This window comes from Narcine bancroftii, chromosome 2 (genome assembly GCF_036971445.1).
Source record: "Narcine bancroftii isolate sNarBan1 chromosome 2, sNarBan1.hap1, whole genome shotgun sequence".
Classification (NCBI taxonomy): Eukaryota; Metazoa; Chordata; class Chondrichthyes; order Torpediniformes; family Narcinidae; genus Narcine; species Narcine bancroftii.
The window spans coordinates 23,068,532-23,094,195 of record NC_091470.1 but is presented as its reverse complement, the minus strand read 5'-3'; the positions used below and the strand labels follow the sequence as shown (position 1 = coordinate 23,094,195).

Sequence of the window (25,664 nt, the reverse complement as noted above, 5' to 3'; positions counted from 1 at the left end):
TGCCTCCAAACTCGAAAACCTTCCGACAGGCCTCTCGGACCGAATCATGTCCATGCGACTCCCACTTCAAAACAAGCGTCACATCACCCTCATCAGTGTCTATGCTCCAACCCTCCAGGCGGAACCAGCAGAAAAGAACAAGTTCTACACCGACCTGCGCAACCTCATCCAACGTACCCCTACAGCCGACAAGGTTGTCATTCTGGGCGACTTCAACGCTCGTGTCGGCAAAGACTCAGAAACCTGGCCAGGAATCCTGGGCAAGCATGGCGTCGGCAAGTGCAACGACAATGGGCGCCTCCTGTTGGAGCTCTGCGCAGAACAGCGGCTTGTCATTACAAACACCCTTTTTCAGCAGAGGGACAGCCTTAAGACCACCTGGATGCATCCCCGATCCAAACACTGGCACCTCCTGGACTACATCCTGGTGCAAGAAAGAGACAAAGGAGATGTGCTCCACACCAGGGTCATGCCCAGCGCAGAATGCCACACTGACCACCGGCTGGTTCACTGCAAGCTCAACCTTCACATCAAGCCAAAGCCCAGGAACAATAAAGCCCCCAGAAAGAGGTTCAATGTTAGAAACGTGCAGTCAGACGAAGCGAGAGGAAACTTCCAGGCAAACCTCAAAGCAAAGCTCGACGTTGCAACCCGCCTCACGGACCCGTCCCTGAAACCCTCTGGGATCAGTTGAAGACTATCATACTGCAATCCACTGAAGAGGTACTGGGCTTCTCCTCCAGGAAAAACAAGGACTGGTTTGACGAAAACATCCAGGAAATCCAGGAGCTGCTGGCAAAGAAGCGAGCTGCCCACCAGGCTCACCTTACAAAGCCGTCCTGTCCAGAGAAGAAACAAGCCTTCTGTCGCGCATGCAGCCATCTTCAGCGCAAACTCCGGGAGATCCAAAATGAGTGGTGGACTAGCCTCGCCAAACGAACCCAGCTCAGCGCGGACATTGGCGACTTCAGGGGTTTCTACGAGGCTCTAAAGGCTGTGTATGGCCCCTCACCCCAAGTCCAAAGCCCGCTGCGCAGCTCAGACGGCAAAGTCCTCCTCAGCGACAAGATCTCCATCCTCAACCGATGGTCAGAACACTTCCAATCTCTTTTCAGTGCCAACCGCTCAGTCCAAGATTCCGCCCTGCTCCAGCTCCCTCAACAGCCCCTAAGGCTAGAGCTGGATGAGGTTCCCATCCTGGATGAGACATATAAGGCAATCGAACAACTGAAAAGTGGCAAAGCAGCAGGTATGGATGGAATCCCCCCAGAAGTCTGGAAGGCTGGCAGCAAAACTCTGAATGCCAAACTGCATGAGTTTCTCAAGCTTTGTTGGGACCAAGGTAAACTGCCTCAGGATCTTCGTGATGCCACCATCATCACCCTGTACAAAAACAAAGGCGAGAAATTAGACTGCTCAAACTACAGGGGAATCACGTTGCTCTCCATTGCAGGCAAAATCTTCGCTAGGATTCTACTGAATAGAATAATACCTAGTGTCGCCGAGAATATTCTCCCAGAATCACAATGCGGCTTTCGCGCAAACAGAGGAACCACTGACATGATCTTTGCCCTCAGACAGCTCCAAGAAAAGTGCAGAGAACAAAACAAAGGACTCTACATCACCTTTGTTGACCTCACCAAAGCCTTCGACACCGTGAGCAGGAAAGGGCTTTGGCAAATACTAGAGCGCATCGGATGTCCCCCAAAGTTCCTCAACATGATTATCCAACTGCACGAAAATCAACAAGGTCGGGTCAGATACAGAAATGAGCTCTCTGAACCCTTCTCCATTAACAATGGCGTGAAGCAAGGCTGTGTTCTCGCACCAACCCTCTTTTCAATCTTCTTCAGCATGATGCTGAACCAAGCTATGAAAGACCCCAACAATGAAGACGCTGTTTACATCCGGTACCGCACGGATGGCAGTCTCTTCAATCTGAGGCGCCTGCAAGCTCACACCAAGACACAAGAGAAACTTGTCCGTGAACTACTCTTCGCAGATGATGCCGCTTTAGTTGCCCATTCAGAGCCAGCTCTTCAGCGCTTGACGTCCTGCTTTGCGGAAACTGCCAAAATGTTTGGCCTGGAAGTCAGCCTGAAGAAAACTGAGGTCCTCCATCAGCCAGCTCCCCACCATGACTACCAGCCCCCCCACATCTCCATCGGGCACACAAAACTCAAAACGGTCAACCAGTTTACCTATCTCGGCTGCACCATTTCATCAGATGCAAGGATCGACAATGAGATAGACAACAGACTCGCCAAGGCAAATAGCGCCTTTGGAAGACTACACAAAAGAGTCTGGAAAAACAACCAACTGAAAAACCTCACAAAGATAAGCATATACAGAGCTGTTGTCATACCCACACTCCTGTTCGGCTCCGAATCATGGGTCCTCTACCGGCACCACCTACGGCTCCTAGAACGCTTCCACCAGCGTTGTCTCCGCTCCATCCTCAACATCCATTGGAGCGCTTACACCCCTAACGTCGAAGTACTCGAGATGGCAGAGGTCGACAGCATCGAGTCCACGCTGCTGAAGATCCAGCTGCGCTGGATGGGTCACGTCTCCAGAATGGAGGACCATCGCCTTCCCAAGATCGTGTTATATGGCGAGCTCTCCACTGGCCACCGTGACAGAGGTGCACCAAAGAAAAGGTACAAGGACTGCCTAAAGAAATCTCTTGGTGCCTGCCACATTGACCACCGCCTCAAACCGTGCATCTTGGCGCCTCACAGTTTGGCGGGCAGCAACTTCCTTTGAAGAAGACCGCAGAGCCCACCTCACTGACAAAAGGCAAAGGAGGAAAAACCCAACACCCAACCCCAACCAACCAATTTTCCCTTGCAACCGCTGCAATCGTGTCTGCCTGTCCCGCATCGGACTTGTCAGCCACAAACGAGCCTGCAGCTGACGTGGACTTTTTACCCCCTCCATAAAACTTCGTCCGCGAAGCCAAGCCAAAGAAAAGAATTTAATTTTACCTATTTTCCCTCACGTAATTTAATTTGACCTATTTTCCCTCACTTAATTTAATTTGACCTATTTTCCCTCACTTAATTTAATTTGACCTATTTTCCTTCACGTAATTTAATTTGACCTATTTTCCCTCACGTAATTTAATTTGACCTATTTTCCCTCACGTAATTTAATTTGACCTATTTTCCCTCACGTAATTTAATTTGACCTATTTTCCCTCACGTAATTTAATTTGACCTATTTTCCTTCACGTAATTTAATTTGACCTATTTTCCCTCACGTAATTTAATTTGACCTATTTTCCCTCACGTAATTTAATTTGACCTATTTTCCTTCACGTAATTTAATTTGACCTATTTTCCCTCACGTAATCTAATTTGACCTTTTCCAGATTGCTCCTGAGATGATTTCCAATTTTTGCATCGATATTAATTTAACAAAATTATTTCAATACTCGGATGTAGTGATATGGGTTATTGCATTGTGAAAATATTTGTTGTTAGTGTATAATATTGTTGTGTACAATTCTTCTTTCCTCATGGGAAGAGGAGGAAAGTTTAAACAAGATTTACAGGGCAATTTTTTTTTTAAGCACAGAGTGGTGGTTGCCTGGAACAAAGGCTAGTGGTGAAACCAGACATGAGAGTAAAACATTGAAAATAGGTGTAGAAGTCGGCCATTCATTTTGATCATGGCTGATCATCCATTCACTACTCAGTAGTATTTAGACGCATGAATATGGAGGGAAGAGATAATGTTCAGACAAAATAGATTTAGTTTAATTTGCCATCACGTCCAATGCCAACATCATGAGAGCCATACACAAACTTGCTAGAGAAACTCCGAAGGTCGAGGGAAGAGGAAGAAAAAGCAATCTATGATTTGGGCATGAGCCCTCTGTCAGATTCCCGATGAAAGGCTCAGAATGGAAACACTGCTTGCCTTTTGAAGCACAATCAATTCATCAAAAGACTGAAGTACTGTAACTGAGGGCTTTTATTAGCTAGAGATTGTCAGCATCTCTTGAATTGCTGGCTCACTCTCGAACTGAGGGCAGGGTTGTGCCATGGCAGCCTTTATGGGGAATAAAGGGGAGGAGTCACGAGCCGGCCAGTAAGAGCAGGGTCAAAAGGTATTTACATTTGCAAGTGGTTTCACCACACCTTTCACTTCCTCTGGACGCTGCGTGACCTGCTGAGTTTCTCCAGCAAGCTTGTGTATTGTACTCGGCCCCAGCATTTGCAGATTTTCCTGTTTAGCATTGTGGGCTGAAAGGTCTTTTCCCATGCTGCACTATTCTATATTCACTGGCTGCTTATTTTGAAAGGATTTCTTGCGTCAGAGAAAGTGATGGAGATGCTCAACCTGGAAACCCCGTGCTCCTTCTCCATTTACACCAGTCCAGCAAGAATTCCGTTTTATCCTCCCCATGTTTCTTTCATCTCTCCCCCACCACTGCACTCACCTGCACCTGAAGCAGCCCACAGGGATCAATTCATCTCCCAACCTGTGCATTTGAGATGGGGAAAAAAAACTAGAAGAGCCAGGGGAAATCCACGCAGTCCCAGGGAGGACATGAAAATTCCACACAGGGATTGAAATTGGGTCACTGAACTTTTGATGCAGCATCTTCATGCCACCCACAAAATCTAAATGGAAATGAAAAGCCTTTTATTGACATCCAAGTTCAATAAAATTAATATGAACATTGTTCTTACATAAGATTTTATTTTCCACCAGAAGGGAACTGCTCTGGATATGACCATTGGGTGCAATTGGGCAGCATGGGTGCTTGTGGGTCGAAATGGCCTGTTACCATGCTGTATGTCTAAATTTTCTTTTTAAATGAGAAGCCGGGGAAGGTCGTGAACGCAGCACAAGCCATCACTCAAACCAGCCTCCGCTCCATCGATTGACTCGGGAAAACAGCCAACAAATTAAAGGGCCCATCCCTCCCTCATCTGCTCTCTTCACCCTTCCATTAGGCAGAGCATGCGAGTTTGAAAACGTGCATCTCCAGGTTCAAGGAAGTTCCTTCCCTGCTGTTGTCATCCACTTGAATGGATCTCCCATCAGTATAAGATGATGCCTTGCACTGTTTAGCTGTATTTTCCTCCTTAAAACTATACATTTTTGTCTTGTGTGAACTTTACCCTGCATTTTTGCTTTATTATAAAATTGTTTTTATTCTTGCACTACCTGGCTGTGGAGATACAACCACTAGACAGGCCGTATGTCTACTGGCCTACTGCAGGGGGCAACCTGGGCGACTGGCCCCACCTGCCTGCTGTCAATCACAGGCCTGTTTAAAGAAATGCCTGCCCCCCACCCTTTGGTAGTCAGTCGAGCACATGGAGCCAGGAAGGTAAGAGACCTAGTGTGTATACAGGTTTAAGCAGATTAAAGCTGGTTGTACAGTTTACAAACTTTGTGTCTGGATTCTTTACACTGGTGTACTATGTGGAGATTGTCCTGCCTGGCTAGCGGGCAAAACAAAGATGTTCACTGTGCCCCGCTACACATGACAACAAACAATTTAATTCAATTTAATTCCTCAATCAAACAAACATTTATCCACTTTTCTTTTAAATGCTTCAAATGATCCAGCTTCAACCCCACACTGAGGCAGAGAATTCCAAAGATTCACCAATTTCCACAAAGAAAAAAATTGTCTATTTATCTCAGTTTAGATGACTGGCACCTTGTGGTTATGTCCCCTTGCTTGAGACACTCCCACTGGTGAAAACTGATGGATTGGGAAAAGCGGCCAGACATTGAGAATGTAACAAATGTTCTGTCTGCCAATCTCAGTTTTAATTTGTCTCTGAAGCAAGAAGTTTCACTAGAGAACCTAGAACAGCAGAGGAACAGGCCCTTTCACCTTTGTGTCTGCCCTAATTAAATTAAAAATTTTCTACGTGCACTTTATAAATATCCTCTATTCCCTTCATTCACTATCTAACCTGCTCCCCCAGTACGTTTCGAACAGTGGGATGAAACCGGAGCCCCCAGGGAAAACCCACACAGACACGGGGAGAATGTACACGCTCCGTACAGACAGTGTGAGATTTGAACCCCGGACTCGATGGCTCGTGCTAAAAAGGAAATGCGCTAACTGCAATACCAACCATGCCCCACCCCCCCCTTTCACCCCACTGTTGTACCAGCATTGGCTATAATGGTTTGTTCCTCTATTGCAGAATGCTTCTGAATGATCAAAGCCTCTCTGAGAAGCCAAATCTAAAAGTACGATGGAAAACATAAATTCATGTGAAAGAATAAAGCCATAAGAACTCTCAAAATCATTCAGGGCAAAGAAGCCTAATCGATGAGCATCCCTGCCAATCTATTCAAAGCACACTTCCACAAGCAACTGGTGCAGTTTGACTGCATTATTAATGATTTTCAGTGGAGCAATCCACCAAGATTTATTTTTTTTGACAGAATTTCCTTTGCACATAATCTCTGTAATCAAAATATACAAGACTAGCAAACTTAAGTTTCTTTCACACCAAAATGCTGGAGGAACTCAGCTGGTCTTTCAGCGTCCCTAGGAGACAGAGATATATTGCTGACATTTCGGGCCTGAGTCCTTCTTCAAGGAATAAGCAGAATTCCTTACTGAAGAATCTTGGGCAGAGGGGGCCAAGGCAGATGAGCAGGAGTAAGGGAGATGCAGTTAAGGGCAGTAGAGTGGGGAAGTCACTTATTTATTTGAAGAAGGGTACCTTGGATGTTCTGGAAGACCTCATTCTGGGAGCAAATGTGATGGAGTCAGAGAAATGAAGAAAAACAAATAGAATCCTCACAGGAACATCTCAGGATGGAGGTGGGCAGGGCAGATGTAACTTGCGTTGGATAGAATTAACTTTATTTAAACTTCTACTTATTTATATTTAAGAGTATATGACGATTGGTGGTGAATGTGTTAATCTATTTAATTCTCAAATCCCCATACAAAGTTGGCAGATTTGCTCACAGTTCATTATGTATAGCAGGAAATCCTGATTAGACTGTCAGGATATTTCATATTACCCAACAACAATGGGACTGATGTCTTTGGTGGAGTTTTCTGTCAGAATTTTTGAAATAGGACCTAGATGACATAATTAAATCATATTCTGGTACAATAGCTGCATCAATCATGTTAAAGAGGGAGGGCGCCACTAGACACAGGTGGCAGAAGGTTTCAACTACAAATGTTTCCTTCCCCTTCCTAGTTGCACTGCAAATTTTCTGCCAGAACAATGTGCAGCGGCCATGCAGACTAAGAGACGGACATTTTCACATTTGACTCAATTAGATAATTCTACCCTGATAATTATAAATAAAAGCAAAACAACCTCCTTCACCCTTTATAATGCCAAGTGAAACTTCTGTATAAAGTGCAAGTTTCCTTTATTGCCCCCAGAGTGAATACTTTGTCAGCATTACAGCATGTGTGTGCAATGACATATCTATCTTTGAACGGTCTCCACATATAATATATCAACCTTTCAGCAAGATGAGATCTGCCTCCCACTAAAGATCTCTTCCAATAATCTGTATTGTTGGAATAAGGCTGAGCTATTTCCAGCCCTTGACTCTCTGTACACAAAATACCTCACCTCTGATCACTGTGGTGACATGTTGGATTTCCAAAGCTTTGTTTTAGTCCTTCCACTGACATTTTGGAAATTTGTTCTAGTATCAGCTGTATGGATCCTTATGCTACGACTATCACCATATATAATCCCTATATCCTTTCATACCCACATTGATGTCCCAGAGTTGCACGTAGGCTAAACAAGGAAAGGGTAACAGATTTCATTCTGTGAAGGACATTAACCCATTAAATGGGGTTTTCACAACCACCTTGTATTTTTATCACCATATTGAAACCAGCATTTTATTTTATATTTATTTCTTTAATTCAAGCTTAAAAGGAAGAAGGCTATTTGAGGAGGAAGGTGATTTTTCCTTTCCTCACGTTCCCAGTCCCCATGAAGACAGAGGATCATTGAGCTAAACTATGTTGTTGCCCTTTCCACAGTAGCTACTTGATTTTCTGTTTTTATGGATGAAAATTTTTTTAACAAAAGGATGTGGTTCGGAAGAAGAAAGGATTTTGGTCACATGTTAACAAGGTAATTTTGCAGCTCAACGTTTGATTTTTTTTAAAATCAAGAAACTCCATTTCTCAGATCTTCACTGACATCCTTACAAATTAACTCACCCTGAATGAAGTTGGATAACTTCTGAACTTGTGGGCTCATCCTATGCTTGTCAGCAAGGATGCTGCAATTTCTTAAAAAAAAGTTTTACGTTCTGTTATGAACTAAGGCAGAAAGAAACTGAGAAGGATTCAACAGTGGGGAAAGAAGTTACGTTTAAATAATCCCATACCTATTGTCAGGTTATCCCACAGTGGTTTTACAGGCAATAGTGTTCTTGTGAAGTGTAGATACTCTTGTAGCAACTAAATTATGGTCTCACAACGTGAAGTCTGATTGGACAGACTGTGGTCTATGCACCATAGAGAATTGCTCTGTGTAATGGGACCTTTTACATCCATTTAAATGGGTAGATGTGGTCTTGACTTCATGCCTCATTTGAAGGGTGGTATCTCCACTGCCACATTTCCTTAGCCCTGGTCTGAAGGATCAGCGTTGTTCGTACCTTACTCTCCTCTGTGAACCAGGAATCCTAACCCTTCTAATACAGAGGTGAGAGAGCTATCTCCAAGCTATTGTTCCATCATTAGTTAAATTGCATAGAAATGGCATAAGGAATGGAAGTAGGAGTAGACCGTGCAGCCCATTGTCCCTACCCTCAATTTGGTAAGGTCATCTCACCTCAAGCAAGCAAAGGCACAGTCTATTTAATCTCTCCTTGTGGGAATCCCTCTGTGCACCCCAACCCAGCCGTAATGCTCCAATTCAATGCACTTCCCTCCCTTCCCTTATCCGTCCTTAGTCAGTGAGATAAAACTTGTGCTGTATATTGTAGCAAGATGTCTTTGCTCTCATACTGAAACCCATTTGCAACACTCTTATCTTCCAACTTGCTAGGTGTGCTTGCACATTAACTTCCGACGATTGTAGATAAAAACTGAATGTGAGCAATTCACATTTTCTCACCATCCATTTTTTCCTCCAATGTATACTCTAGACATCTCTTCAGATCCTTTCTACACTGAGGTTTTATACTGCTTTGAAGTTCAGTGCATAACACCACACTTCCTCCAAATTGTTGACATTGAACAATTGGAGCCTTTGCACCAATGTTGGTGGCATCCCATCATTTGCAACCCAAAAATGAACCACTTTACCCCCTCCCCCTCCCCCTCCCCCTCCCCCTCCTCCTCCTCCTCCTCCTCCTCCTCCTCCACCACCCCCCCCATTGTTACGAGCCTCTGAGGACCCCAAAACCCAGTAGCAATAGATATTCACCAGGACAAATCAGGGTTTTCCAGATGATAACCTCTTTCTTTAAGCTCACCACAGAGTTCCTTTTTCTTTCTCTTATTTCAAATGAATTATTAGGCACCCAGTCCTCTCCTCTTGTATGGACCGCAAGGGCTGAACTAAACACTCACAACCCATCTTCAAAATGGGGTTTTCCTGTCAGCTTGTCAGGTTCCAATCCCAGCTGCTGCTACTGAACTCGAGCACTTGCAGAACTGAATTCCCTCTCTCTCTTCCAGAGAAAAAGCCTGTTTTACTCTCTCTGCTTGCAGATGACACTAAGCTAGGAGGGGTTGTGTGCACGGAAGAGGGGGTCAGGAAGCTCCAGTGTGATTTGGATAAATTGAGGGACTGGGCAGATACATGGAAAATGCACTACAATGTGGATAAATGTGAGGTTATCCACTTTGGTAATACAAACCGGAGGGCAGATTACTATTTGAATGGCAATAGATTAAGAGATGGGGAAGTGCAGAGAGACCTAGGGGTATTTGTACATCAGTCTCTGAAGGCGAGCATGCAGGTACAGCAGGCGGTTAAAAAGGCAAATGGTATGTTGGCCTTCATATCAAGAGGGTTTGAGTATAGGAACAAGGATACCTTACTGCAGCTGTACAGGACCTTGGTGAGACCCCACCTGGAGTATTGTGTGCAGTTTTGGTCACCTTATCTAAGGAAGGATGTTCTTGCAATGGAGGGAGTGCAGAGGCGATTCACCAGGCTGATACCTGGAATGGCAGGAATGACTTATGAGGAAAGATTGCGCAAATTGGGATTGTACTCGCTGGAGTTTAGAAGATTGAGAGGGGATCTCATAGAGACCTATAAAATTCTGGCAGGACTGGACAGAATGGATGCAGATGGGATGTTTCCAAGGATGGGAAAATCCAGAACCCGGGGCCATGGTTTGAGGATAATAGGCAAACCATTTAGGACCGAGATGAGGAGAAATTTCTATACCCAGAGGGTGGTGAATCTGTGGAATTCATTGCCACAGAGGGCAGTGGAGGCAGGTTCATTTAATATATTTAAGAGGGAATTAGATCTATTTCTTCAGTATAAAGGTATTAAAGGTTACGAAGAGAAGGCGGAGACGGGGTACTGAACTTTAAGATCAGCCATGATCTCGTTGAATGGCGGAGCAGACTCGAAGGGTCGAATGACCTACTCCTGCTCCTATCTTCTATGTTTCTATGTTTAAAATCACATGATCCTCTTAGATCAGCAACCTCCACTCAGACAGTCTGTGGCTCTGAACCTAATCCTCTGAGTTCTTTCACCTGTTGCTTTTCAAAACAACAATCCATTAGTAAAGTTCCTTGGGCACTCTCCAAAGGTTTTGCAAAGGCACTCAGAGTCAGCTGTCTAGCCTGAGCAAAGCTCCTGTATTTTAAGTGAGATCTGTTTTGAAGTGTTTGTATGTGACCTACACTAAAAAAAAACCTGCCACAATTTATCTCCCAAAATCATATCTTCTTCTTTCTTTCTTTCTTTGGCTTGGCTTCGCGGATGAAGATTTATGGAGGGGTATGTCCACGTCTGCTGCAGGCTCGTTGGTGACTGACAAGTCCGATGCGGGACAGGCAGGCACGGTTGCAGGGAAAATTGGTTGGTTGGGGTTGGGTGTTGGGTTTTTTCTCCTTTGTCTTTTGTCAGTGAGGTGGGCTCTGCGGTCTTCTTCAAAGGAGGTTGCTGCCCGCTGAACTGTGAGGCGCCAAGATGCACGGTTGGAGGCGATATCAGCCCACTGGCGGTGGTCAATGTGGCAGGCACCAAGAGATTTCTTTAAGCAGTCCTTGTACCTCTTCTTTGGTGTATCTCTGTCTCGGTGGCCAGACAACATGATCTGTTGCACTATTAATAAATCACACTAGACAACAAAGATCTCTTCCTGAACAATTTTTGGTGTATTTTACAGATTTTGGGCTACTGATCATGAAAATCGCCTTAAGATTTTCCTATCACATAATGTTTTTCTTAGATATTATCTATTTTTGTCATTTCCTGCCATATTTTAAGTTCACTTCAAGCAGACAAAGCCATGAAGGGCAACGTGCCACTGAAAATTCATTTTCTGCATTCGCACTTGGACTTCGTCCCTGCTGATCCTGGTGCCGTCAGTGACAAACACGGTGAAAAGTTTCACCAGGACATGGCGACCATGGAAAAGCGGTATTAGGGCAAGTGGAATTCGTGAATAATGGAGGATATTGATGGACACTGACACGAAAGCCCTCAATTGCTGAGTACGAAGGAAAATCAGCAGAAAACATTTTTAGGTCAGTTGAACTAACGCAGTGCGTCAGCAGCGTTAAACGTGCTAAATTCAATAAAAGTTCATTTAATATTTCTCCAAGTTCTTACATGATACAGCAAATCTGAAATTATCCTTTATGTTCAGCCTGAAGTTGTAAAATCCCCAATTTTTTTTTCAGAAAGCAAATCTTTTGAAAAGAAAAATGTCGTTCAGTGATCACTGCTCTCCAATATATTTGTCTCGATGCCTGTGGCTCTAATTTTATTGAAGGACTTCCTCAAATCTGAATACAACACATCCACGGTTCCTCATTGATGTATTCTGCTGTTATAACACATCCATCAAACTTAATTTCACTTTCATAAATTCCTGTTGACATTGCCCACTTTTATTATTATTTTACGTAGTCTGTTCCTACTCCCTTGATAATAGATTCTAGTATTTTTCAAAATGCATTTTTTGTGCTCTCTTTCTTCAAGGACTGTGGGGGACCACTTGGGGTAAAATTTATTGGTGATCTAGTTTTTTTTTTCTGTCATGGACCCACAGTTCTTGCTCTCTTGAATCTGCCTCTTTGGATGCGCAGTCTCAACCTTTCTGGCACGGAATGCTCCATCACCCAATGGCAGTGGCAGGGCCCACAGCTGGGAAACGGAGACGCCCTTCACCCAAAAACCTTTAACATCCTGGGAAGTAGTGCGCCATTAGAGGCACGACTTGGCTAGCAGACCATTCACCCTGCTGACGGACCAGAGAGTCATTGCTTTTTTGTTTAACCATAAACAGCGGGTTAAAATAAAAAAAATGACAAGATCATGAGGTGGAGAATTGAGCTGCCCAACTACAATTATGAGATCTTATAATGGCCGGGCAAGCTCAATGAGCCACCCAATGCCCTGTCCAGGGGAACCTGCTCCAGGGTGCAAGTTGATCACCTCCATGATAGCCTCTGCCACCCTGGGGTCACAAGATTCTACCATTTTGTGAGGGCCCGTAACCTCCTCTACTCAGTGGAGGAAGTCAGGGAGCTGACTTTCAATTGCCTGGTTTGTGCGGAATGCAAGCTGCAATTTTACAGACCAGAGAGAGCCCAACTCATCAAGGTCACTCACCCCTTCGAACGTCTCAGCATGGACTTCAAGGGGCCCCTCCCATCCACGAATCAGAACATCTACTTCCTGAGTATCGTGGACGAGTACTCACATTTCTCATTCGCCATCCCCTGCCCTGCCATGACCACATCCACAGTCATTAAAGCCCTCCGCACAGTATTCACTCTGTTCAGGTAGCCTAGTTATGTTCATAGCGACTGGGGATCCGCCTTCATGAGTGAGGAGTTGCGGCAATAGTTCCTTTCCATGGGCATAGCTAAGAGCAGAACCACCAGCTACAATTCTCGCGGAACGGGCAGGGGAGAGGGAGAATGGTACGATCTGGAAGGCAGTCCTTTTGGCCCTCAAATTGAAAGGGATGCCTGTATCCCAATGGCAAGAGGTCCTTCCTGAAGTGCTGCATGCCACCAGGTCCCTAATGCAGTGCCCCATGAAAAATTGTTCTCCTTCCCTAGGAGGTCAGTGTCAGGAACCATGTTTCTGGTCTGGTTGTCTGGGGCCATTGCTTCTCCAAAAACATGTTAGAATTGACAAGGTTGAGGAAGTGCGCCTCCTCTATGCAAACCTCCAGTATGTGCTGGTAAGGTTCCCAGATAGACAGAATGATACAGTGTCCATCCAGGTCCTGGCACGAGCAGGGGCCCTTGCACGGGAGGTGAACACGATACCCCTGGGCAGTGACGAGGGATCACCCTGACAGATGAAGTAGTGATCCCATCCCCGAGTGTTCCCACCCCCCCACTGTTACAAACAGGTTCCCCACCCCCTATGGACCCGGTAGACACAGACATTGTTAAGCCCTCCAACACCCAGACGAGCAAACAAGCCATCGTTCTGCTGGAACCAACGATACAGCCAGCAATAATTTGGAGATCTCAGCACCGAATAAAACCGCCGGAGCAGCTGAACATTTGAACTGTATGGGCTACAAGACCCATGCCGATGGACATTGCCTCGCATCACCCCGCCGGACTTCATTCAAAAAAAGGAGGGGGGAATGTGGTGGAAAGTGTTACTGCGGCCATGTCCGGGCACGTCCTCTCTGGGCTGGACAGGCTGGCCCATCTTCTGTACCCATAAGATCCCCTAATAAAGGCCGAGAGCCCTAATCTCCTCCTGCATACCTGACTTAGACATGAGCCAGCAGCACATAGAGGCATGCCCGGGTCTTCTGATCAATAAAGCCTTTGACTCTTGCTTCGTGTCTGCGAGTGGTCATTGATCGCGTCACAGTCTATGAGTTTGAATGAGGAATTCCCACAGGAATGATAGAAAGACTCAATTTCGTACATTTGCCAAATCATCTGGTTGATTGAAGGCCAAAGAATCGAAATATTTTCATTTCCCCTTTAAAGATCCGAGAAATATTTCCCATCTCCTGCACTCATTAAATATATTTAAAGGAGCAGAGAGATAAACTTTTGACACATAAAGGGATTGAGGGTTAAGAAGAAAAGGTTGGCAGGTGGAGCTGGGTCTATAGCCGGATCAGCCATGATCACATTGGATGGCGGAGCAGGCTCGAAAGGCCGGATGGCCAACTCCTGCTCCTATTTCTTATGTTCTTACGTACCTCTCCCAAATCCCAATTCCCAAAGGAATTATTTCTGCTTTTCTGAATTGCAATTAAATAATTTCCTTGATATTTAAAAATCAACATATTTTGAGAGAAAGCTGCCCTTTGACCCTTCCCCGCCCCCCACCTCCATCCAGAAAATCAAGGGTAAAATTGTAAATCTGCCAACTACATTTGTATACTTTTTAAATGTTTTCGCAAAGTGAGGTACAATTGTTGGAAAAACATTAAATGTTATTTTGCTGATGGTTTTTCATTATTTGTGCAGAAAGTACTTAGGGCAGTGAAAGCCCATGCTAATGTTTCTAAAGCATCTCATCTGTCCCAATTAAACTGGCTAGAGCATATGGTAATAATTGCCTATAATAGACTGGCTGACTTAGATTGATGAACTGAGCTGTCAGGGGCTTTGTCCACATTTATGCTTGAACATGACCACGATCATTGCGGTGACCATAAGCATAAATATCCATTCCAGTCCGACTAATGGAAAGCTCTGAATGATAAACTACCACAGTTACATTCTACAGAGAAGTGAGAGAAAATTATTGCCTGGGCCAAGCAAGTTGCAAGAGCTACAACAGGTCCAGAGAAAAACAGATGTAGAAAACACAGAAGGAAAATTTATATTTGCAGGGAAATCCTCCTCTAACAAATCACTTAGATTTTAAACCCTCTGACCACAGATGTGAAGTCACTTGTCGGTGGTGATTTGGGATTTTTCAGTCACGTGGGGCAATTATTGGTCAAAACATCACAAGTGAGAGTTACATCAGCGTGAGCGCTGTGAAGGAGGAGGGAGATTCATCCCAGAGCTGAGGGTCTGGTCTCGCACAAAATATGGTTACCAATGGAATTAAAGACAAGGGTGTGTTCAGTGCCAAAGCTGATAATCGTTAGTTTCTGAACATAAGAAATAGGAGCAGGAGTTGGCCATCCGGCCCGTCGAGCCTGCTCCGCCATCAATGAGATCACAGCTGATCTGATGATCAGCTCATCTCCACCCATCTGCCTTTTCCCCATATCCCTTAACCCTTAACCCCCTAATCTATCCAATGGTCCAAAATCTATCCAACCTTATCTGAAATATATTTACTGAGATAGCTTCTACTGCTTAATTGGACAGCGAATTAAACAGATTTACTGCTCTCTGGGAAAAGCAGTTCCTCATGACCTCCATCCTAAATTTACTACCCTGTATCTTGAAGCTATGTCCCCTAGTTCTGGTCTCCCCTACCAAAGGAAACAACTTACCTACCTCAATCTTATCTTGGCCTTTCATAATTTTATATGTTTCTATGAGATCCCCTCTCATTCTTCTAAATTCCAGTGAATACAGTCCTAGACTTCTCAATCTTTCCTCATGAGCCAACCCCTTCATCCCTGGAATCAACCTAGGGAACCTCCTCTGCACCGTCTCCAAACCCAGTCTATCCTTCCTCAAGTAAGGAGACCAGAAATGAACGCAATACTCCTGATGTGGACTCATCAGTATCTTGTACAGTTGCAGCATTACCTCCTTGCTCTTAAATTCAATCCCTCTAGCGCTGAAGGCCAATATTCCATTTGCCTTCTTGATAGCGTGCTGCACCTGCAAACCAACCTTTTGCGATTCATTCACCAGCATTCCCAAGTCCCTCTGCATATCAGCGTACTGCAATCACTTGCCATTTAACTAATAATCTGATCTTCCATTCTTCCTTCCAAAGTGGATAAGCTCACATTACTGAAAATGTCTTAAATTATTAATTGTGCAGTGGACACTTTTATTTGTGAATACCAATTTCCCAGCACTTACAGTGGCTTCCATCATGAATGTATGCATATTATTGAATATTTTACTTCCATTACAGTTCCAGTGTGATGGATTATATTATATTTTATATTGTATATAGATATATTTTAAAGGAGATAAATTGTAGCAGGTTTTTTAGTGTAGGTCACAAACAAATACAAGCACTTCAAAACAGATTTCATTTAAAATGCCAGAGTCCAAGCTCCGAGTGCCTTTGTAAAGACAATGGAAATTGCTTTGCTGAAGGACTTCACAAGTAAGTGTTAATTGGACATGCTGTGGAGTAAGGTATTATTGTTTTGGAAAGCAACAGATGAACAGACTCAGAAGATTGGGTCTGGTGCCGCAGTCTGTCTGAATGCAGTTTGCTGTTCTAGGAAGGTCATGTGGTTTTGCAAGCAGAGAGAGTCAAGCAGGTTTGTCTCCGAGTGTGATGAAGAGAGACAGAGAGAGACAGAGACTGCTGGTTTTCTGCAGTGGCTTTTGGAAGCATGTTTAAAACCCCATTTTAAAGATGGGTTGTGAGTTCTTAGTTCAGCCTGTTCAAAGCCCTTGTGGCAAATACAAGAGGAGATGGCTGGCTGTATCATGTTTCGCCTGAGATAAGGGAAACTGAAAAGGAACTCAGTGGTGACCTGAAAGAAAAAGGTTACCACCTGGAAAACCCTGATGGGGCAAGTTTCTTTGGCAAAACACTGACGTGGCTGATTGGAAGGAATCAGTTTGTGTGTGTGTCCAACGAGCAAGAAATTTCTCTCTGAAAACTGACCAGAACCTTCCTGAGCGGTAACCATTTACCTTTAAATCTGGTGAAGATTCATAAATATTAAATTCTGTGCACAGTATAAGAATTGCCTGATACTGGTGAACTTGGAGGACTGTGAATCAAAGAACCTTTCTGAACATTACATACAGGTTTGCTTAGAATTAGAAGGGGGTTAAGTTAAAGTTTGATCCTGTCTTTATGTTGAAAGAAAATTAAAAGTAACTTTTTGCTAAGTAACCATTTGTCTTGGTGAATTTCTATTGCTGCTGGGTTTTTAGGGTCCTCTGGGCCCGTCATACCTGGGTCTACATTTCTAATGGAATCTATTCATGTGACTTTGTCATGCTGTACTAATTCTCTCACAGAAGTGATAGGACTGGAGTCTTGCTGTTTTAATTCTCCTGGTTCTTCAATCACCACTGCAGAGACACAGTTATGTCCCAACCAACTCTTCTGTTTTTCAAAAGGCATACGTGGTGTTTTAATTTTTTTTATATAAAAGTGGTGGGTTTTATTATAAAACATGGATTTTATCAAAAGAGGCATTTATAGGATTTAAAATTTGTTTCTGTGGAAGTTATTTTTGCTGGACCTCCAAGTACTGGCACGGAACACCAGTGGCGGATTAGCTGCTCATTAGACATCAAACACAAGTCAATGGAAATGTGTAACTCCTGTTACAGTTTATATCACCTCCAATGTGCATCTGTCTCCCCTTACCCAAAAATGAAAACAAAAATTAATTGCAGTCCGTTGTACAATTATGTTTTATGTCTTCAATGTCACCACATCAGTAATGTTGCATTTGGCAACATCATACGGAGAAGGCTTTTAAGCATGCGCAGAGCAAATTTCTTTATTGTACTTGTTGTTATGTTCCAGAAACTGTGGAAAAAAATAATGGTGAGTTTATGGCTCCTGGATGAGTGTGTTTCTGGCTAAAATTATGGTGAAAACCCTCATTCTAACCCAAAATGCCAAGGGGAACATTTTTTACTAGAACACTGAAAGTTTTCCTGATATTTTTGGAGCATGTCTATAATATGGCTCCTGGATGAGTGTGTGTTTGCAGGAAAATAATTGTAGCAAGGCAGTTTAGTTCACCGCAAGTTGCTGGGAAGTTATATTGGGTTGTCATTAGTCTCAACAAATGGGGCAGCCTGATTAGTGCAATACTATTGACGGCACCAGAGCTCCTGGGTTCCAAACTGGCACTGATCGTATGAAGTTTGTACATTCTCCCTGTGTCCATGTGGGTTTCCTCCAGGTGCTCTGATATCCTCCCACATTCTAAAGACGTATGGGGTTAGAAGGTCAATTGGTCACAGTTTGACAGTTTAAAAATGACCAGCTCGTACCTTCTTCGTGTCTTGAAATCACCGATTTGCAGCGTTAACAGAAATGAACATCGGCGTAGCTATTTGCACCAGTACCATGTGTCCTAAGGATCCTGGTAAAGATGTGATTTGGGATTCAGATCTGCTGTTTCAAATTTGAATGGTCAAAAGGGAACAATGTCATTCCTCCACTGAGTATGTTGTTCTCAGACACTTGTTAAATTTGAAACTCTAAATTATTCTGCCATCATTTTCTAACCTTTATTCTAAATCACCTTTATGTTCTTCTCCGACATATGTCCTGTTTCATTCTCTGACCTTATCTTTCATTGCTAAGGATAACTGATCCAGAAATTATAGAGATTCCATTGACTTCTTTATCAAAACAGAAGCCTAATAGCCTGAATAACAGAAGACTAATAGACTGAATACGCCTGAGATTGTCCGATCTCGCAAGCTAAGCAAGCTCAGGCTTGGTCCATACTTGGAGGGGAGTCCGCCTAGGAACACCAGGTGCCGTAGGTTTCTGTGAGGGGTCGCTGGACAAAGTGGCGACACTCTGCCTGCCAAAGGTTAAAGAATTTCATGGATGTTACATTCTAAATGTAGTATTACATGATATAATGGTAACTTACCTTTAAATCCACCAATTTGCAGCATGAAGAATCACAGTGTGAACAGTGTACTGCAGCTTTGGTAACTGTAATACTTCCACGTGGTATTTTGTTTTTCCATTCGACCACTCTTGTAAGCAAACTCAGCGAACGTATTTTGTGCTGTGGATCCATGCCCACTCAGAAATTTCACAGTGGACCTTTGCAAAAGACAAAGGAGACTTTCCAATGATTTGTCTGGGCTGTGTTGCAACACCTATTTGGGTGCTGAAAGATAATATTCCAATCCACTATGATATCAAACATAAATAAAAGTCTTAAGTTACAGAAAATCAGTTTATTTGGATCCTAGACCAGATGGAACCACTTGTCTTCAATTGATTAACTCAGCCAGTATGCCTTCAATTGATTAACTCAATCTGCCTGCCTTCGATTGATTGACTTATCTTGACAGTTTAAAGTCTGTGACTAAAGATATTGTGGTGGTACATATTGCAGAGCAAAACAAATCAGAGTAAACTAAATTGTCAGCATGAAATCTATATTTTTTTTAGCAAGACCAGCATGTATGTCAATATACAAGCAGAATAGAATGTAACATGATTGAATTTCCCAGCCTAGAAACCTTAAAATTCTAAAATAATTGGACATTAGGAACTCCTATCATCGGTTTAAAATGCCTGTAATTTCTGAAGTGCACTGGTTGCCAACACATCATGTCTTGTGGGCATGTATTGCGAATACTACTACAACACAGCCCAGACAAATCGTCTTACTGGAACTCACAATGGCCTCCTCATAGAAAACAAAGCAAAGAAAGATTACTTTCTAGGCAGCGCCAAGAATCAGAATTTTGAGACTGCCGTCTCTCGTCTTATCTCATTAGTTTGAAATTGACGTTGGCTGGTTTCCTGCAATCATCCACAACGAGTGTTGGCCTTGGAATTGACTGCTGAGAATGAACTTTGGAGGAAATAGCAGAGAAGCTGCACTTTGTCACTTTGTGCTGGATTGTCCTCTCATTTATCTGTTGCCTGCATCAGCTCTGAACCGCTGGTCATAGATCATGGAATCATGGGATCAGGGCATTTGTCCCAGCTCGTCCAGAGCACCATTGGGCATCATTCTGCATTCATTTAATCTTCCAGCCCTTGGACCAGAATTTCCTAGGCTGAGGAAATTCAAATGCTTATCAAAATAATTCATGAATGCTGTCAACACCCAGCTTCAACCATTTGTGAGGCAGTGCATTTCAAGTACTTACCACTCTCCCTTCACATGGTCTCTAAATCCCTTCCACCTATCCTAAATAAGTGTCCTCTACGTCTGATATAGGGACATGTTTCCTGCACTCCTGATAACTTTACACACCTCAATCATGTCTCCTACTAAACTCCTCCACTCCAGGGACAACAGACCTAGCTTCTCCAGTCTCTCCGTATAACTGAGCTGCTCCATTCCAACCTCCTGGTGAACCTTCTCTGCACCATCTATCCCATCCATCCAAGGGCATTTTAATTTTAATTTAGACATACAGGACAGTAACAGGCCCTTCTAGCCCAAGAGCCCATTCTGCCCAAATAGCCCAATGAATCTACGAGACCCGTTCGTTTCGAAAGGTGGGAGGAAACCCAAAAGCCACACTGATGCAGGAAGAATGTACAAATACCTTACAGGCAGCTCTGGATTCGAACCCGAATTGTTAGAGCTGCAATGGCTAACCATGGTGACTTAAATTAAAGTTATTAATCCATCTGCTGTCTGACCAAGATTTTATAAATTTGGAACATAACCTCCCTAACTCCTGTATTAATTGCTCTGGCTAATAAAGGTCAGTATTCCATTATGTCTTCCCTACTACGTTGACCATCTATGTAGTCACTTTCAATAATCTATAGACCTATATTTCAAGGTTCCTCCACATTCTGTAAGATTCTACCATTCATGGTTTACATCACCCCCAATTGTATTCCCATAATGCATCACCTCACATTTGTCTGGATTAAACTCCATCTACCATCTTCAGCCCATCTCTCTGCAGCCCAAGACAGCCTTCCATGCTATTAACAGCTCCTTCAATTGCCATGTGTTGCACAGACTTTCTGGCCATGCCAAGCGTGACGACATCCACATTGAAGATAATCACATAGGTTACAGATAGCAAGGGTCCCGGCGCCAATCCGTGAGGGACACCGTTACTCATCCACAAGACAGCAATTTTTGAACTTTACTCTCCATCTCTCATTGCTAGCCAATTTTGGATACTGTTTTCCATCTTACCCTGGATCCTGTGGGCTGTAACCTCAATGAACTTGTCTTCCATGAGGTGCCTTGTCTAAATCAATTAAATGACTCATCAGTGCACTTTTTTACTTCTTCAAAGAATTCATTTGAATTGATCAGACAAGATTTGTCCTTAACAAAACCATTGCTGTTATCTCTGGTTAATCTTTTCCTTTCCAAGTGACCATTAACTCTTCCCCTGAGGATTTTTCCAGTATCTTCCTTCCCACTGGTGTTAGCCTCAGAGGTTTGCAGTTACCATTGGCTTTTCCCATCTGCCTTTCTTGAAAAAGGGAATCACGTCTATAAGATCATAAGACAAAGGAGCAGAAATAAGCTATTCAGCCCATCAAGTTTGCCCCACCATTTAATCATGAGCTGATCCATTTCCCCTCTCAACCCTACTGCCCGGCCTTCTCCCTATAACCTTTAATGCCCTGGCTAATCCTATCAGTCTCTGTCTTAAATACACCCAATAATGTGGCCTCCACATCCACCTGTGGCACAGATTTGCCACCCTCTGTCTGAAGAAATTCCTCCACATCTCTGTTCTATCTTTAATCCTGGAGTTGTGCCCTCTTTTGCTAGACTGTCCCACCATGGCAAACAACCTTTCTACATCTACTGATCTCTTGTGCTTTCAACATTCAAAATGTTTCAAATCATTAATATAAAGCATAAGTGTCCCCCACACTGACTTCTGTGGAAAACCACTTGCAACTGGCAGCCAATCAGCCGATTTGATCCCTGTATTCTGACTCTCTGCTTCCTGCCAATCAGGCAATGCTCTACCCATGCTCGTGTGTTTCCTGTTGTGTTTCCTCCTCTCCATCCTCAACATTCATTGGAGCGACTTCATCCCTAACATCGAAGTACTCGAGATGGCAGAGGCCGACAGCATCGAATCCACGCTGTTGAAGATCCAATTGCGCTGGATAGGTCACGTCTCCAGAATGGAGGACCATCGCCTTCCCAAGATCGTGTTCCATGGCGAGCTCTCCGCTGGCCACTGTGACAGAGGTGCACCAAAGAAGAGGTACAAGGACTGCCTAAAGAAATCTCTGCCTGCCCCATTGACCACAGCCAGTGGGCTGATATCGCCTCAAACCGTGCATCTTGGCGCCTCACAGTTCGGCGGGCAGCAACCTCCTTTGTAGAAGACCGCAGAGCCCACCTCACTGACAAAAGACAAAGGAGGAAAAACCCAACACCCAACCCCAACCAACCAATTTTCCCCTGCAACCGCTGCAACCATGTCTGCCTGTCCCGCATCGGACTTGTCAGCCACAAACGTGCCTGCAGCTGACGTGGACATTTACCCCTCCATAAATCTTCGTCCGCGAAGCCAAGCCAAAGAAAGAAAAGAAGAAGACAGGCTCTAATGTTGTTAAGTAGCCTCATGTGAAGCACCTTGTCAGCTGCCATGCAGTCATCTTGTTCCTCAGTCTACTCCCCTTGGAAAAGACGTACAGGTGTATCAGAGCCTGAACCACCAGGCTGAGAAGCAGATTCTTCCTACAGGCAGTGCTCATGAAACCCTCCCAGACTCTACTATTTAATTAACAATATTTATTTATTTTTAATATATGTACTACTTACATATCGTGTCTTTATGTGTGTTATTTTAATTTATATATTTGCATGTTTTTGCACCAAGAACTGGAGAACGCTCTTTTGTCATGTGGTAATTGTACAATCGGACGATAATAGACTTGAACTTGAACTCATGCTCTAAAGTTTTAAAATCTCAGACAGAGCCCCAGCAATCTCTTTCCTTGTGTCAGAGACTGAGGGGAAACCTGATACAAGTTTAGCAAATATGAAAGGCATTGATCGGGAAGACATTCAGAATCTTTTTTCAGAGGGTAAAATTGTCACCCACTAAAGGACGTGTTACAGGTGATGAAAGGAGGTCAGTGACCAGTGGAGTGTCGCAAGGATCTGTTCTGGGACACCCTGCTCTTTGTGATTTTTATAAATGACTTGGATGGGTCAGTCAGTTTACGGATGATACGAAGGTTGGAGAAGTTGTGGATAGAGCTGAAGGTTGTTGAAGACAGGATTCAGAGTTGGGCAGAAAAGTGGCAGATGGGGGTTCAATCTGGATAAATGTGAGGCGATGCATTTTGGAAAGACAAACCGGGAGGCTGAGTACAGGGTTAATGGTCGGATACTTAAGAGTGTGGATGAACAGAGGGACCTTAGGGTCCAAATCCATACATCCCTCCAGGTAGCCACACAGGTTGATAGGATAGTTAAGAAAGCTTATGGGATGCTGGGCTTTATAAATAGGGGGATTGAGTTCAAGAGTAGAAAGGTCATGTTGTAATCTCTGGTGAGACCAAACTTGGAATATTGTGTTCAGTTCTGTTCACCTCATTACAGGAAAGATGTGGAAGCTATGGAGAGGGTGCATAGGAGATTTAGCAGGATTGGAAAATTAGTCTTATGAGGCAAGGTTAGCAGAGCTGAGATTTTTCTCTTTGGAGAGTAGAAGGATGAGAGGAGATTTAATAGAGGTCTACAAGATTATGAGAGGCCTAGATAGGGTGGACAACCAATGCCTGTTTCCCAGGGCAGGAATAGCAAACACCAGAGTACAAAATGAAGGGAGGGAAGTTTAAGGGAGACATTAGGGGTAAGATTTTTATGCAGAATCGTGGGTGCCTGGAATGCTTTGCCAGGGATGGTGGTGGAGGCCGAAACATAAGGGGCATTTAAGAGATTCCTAGACAGGCACGTGGATCAAAGAAAAATAGACGGTTATGGGGTAGGGAGGATTTTTATTTTAAGGAATATATCGAGGGCTGAAAGGTCTGTACTGTGCTGAAGTATTCTATGTTCAATGTTCTATGAGATGGGTGGGCAAGTTTTTTACACTGAGATTCGTAGGTGACTAGAATGGTGGAAGCAACAATAACAATGTTTAAAAGGCTTGCATACAGACACATAAATGTGAATGGAATGGAAGGATAGCTGTCATGTGCAAGCAGTAGAGTTTTAGTTTGATGTGGCCATCAGGTTCACCACAGACCCATGGTTTGAAGGGCCTGTTCCTGTGCTGTACTGTTGCATGTTCTAAGTGAGCACAAGACCAAAAGAAACTGCAGAGCTTTGTGAGCACATCAGGCTCCCCTCATTCACCTCCCCCCTGCCTCACCAAAGCAGCCAACATATTCAGGGAACCATCCCACCCCCGGTCACACTCACTTCTCCTCCCTTTTTGTCGCGCAGCAGAAAATGTGCCCCTCCAGATTCAAAGATGATTTCTTGATGATCTTGAACTGACCTCCCATCAGTGCAGGATGATACATTACTTAATTATAACAGAATACCCGGCAGTTTTTTTGTTATGTCACATTATCTCCTGCATTTTTGCTTTTGATTTTGCAATACCTGCTGTGCTATGAAGGGGTTGAATTGTTTGGATAAGAACAGTACAGATGGCTACAAACAATTCCATTCAATCCAATAATGGCTTCAAGCACATCCCCAAGTATCATTTCACCAGATTGGTGAGCTTTTTACTGAATATTAAAGGCTTATTGAATGTTATCAATCACAACTGGGTGAAATTATTGGAGAAATTTGCTTTAACAATAAACAAGAAAATATCATCACTGTTTCACCCACGGAAGCTTTGTGGATTAACAGTATGAGAGTACAGATTCTATCACCAATGTGTATATGTACAGATGGTAGTGTAGGATGACGGTGATTGGCTGAGAGTGTAGCCACACCTACTGGCAGGTCTTAAAGGATTGCTCCTAGCCAGACCAGATCATTCTGGACTGGTCGACCGACTTGTGATATGCTCCAGTCTTTTAGTTAATAAAAGCCTTGGTTTGGATCAACCGTTCTTTGGTTCTTTCGACGCACATTACAAACAGGAAAACCATTAAGGAAATATTGGGAAAAATGTGTAATCTGCAGGAAATGTCAGGTCATGACCCAGGTAAACTAACACCTCCACAATGAATTGGCAGGATGTTAGTAACGAACATGAAAACTCTTGTGGTGTTCACTTGCGATTTTTCATTGAGCCAATTAACCCAGGATGGATGGGGTCATCAAGTCGCATTCTCAGTGAGCGAAAACCTTCACTTCATTCCTTTGTCTCAGTTCAATGAGCTGAAAGCGAATGACTGTGCCCTTATTATGATGTGCTGCATTTCTGTCTTATCACATATATCGTTTCCACGCCAGCCACAAGGGTAAATTCACGAATAGTCTAAGTTTCCTTTCATTTCAGTTGCCTCCTCTCCGTGCGGAAAGCATTCAATGGCTGAACAAAACAGTGCCGCAGGTATGGCCCGGCTTTTTGATCTACAGGTTCAGCCACGAGCTGTTTGCTTTACGAGCAAATGAAGATTTTAGAGGATTGTTCAGAGGGCCTACTGAACATAGGTTATCTTGATATGCAGATGACCTTTTACTTTTTGTGTCCACTCCAGAGGCAGCTATACCAAAGATATTGTTGTTACTTACATGCTTTA

General features: G+C 43.7%; 1 long non-coding RNA gene across 1 annotated transcript in view; it reads right to left on the bottom strand.

Annotated features, from left to right (window-relative positions):
- LOC138753281 (uncharacterized) overlaps positions 1 to 25,664 on the bottom strand; it is a 110,892-nt gene that overhangs the window by 48,204 nt on the left and 37,024 nt on the right. The window contains exon 2 of the long non-coding RNA XR_011351072.1: positions 18,907 to 19,085. This is a non-coding gene — a long non-coding RNA (uncharacterized lncRNA). The remainder of the gene's footprint in view (positions 1 to 18,906; positions 19,086 to 25,664) is intronic.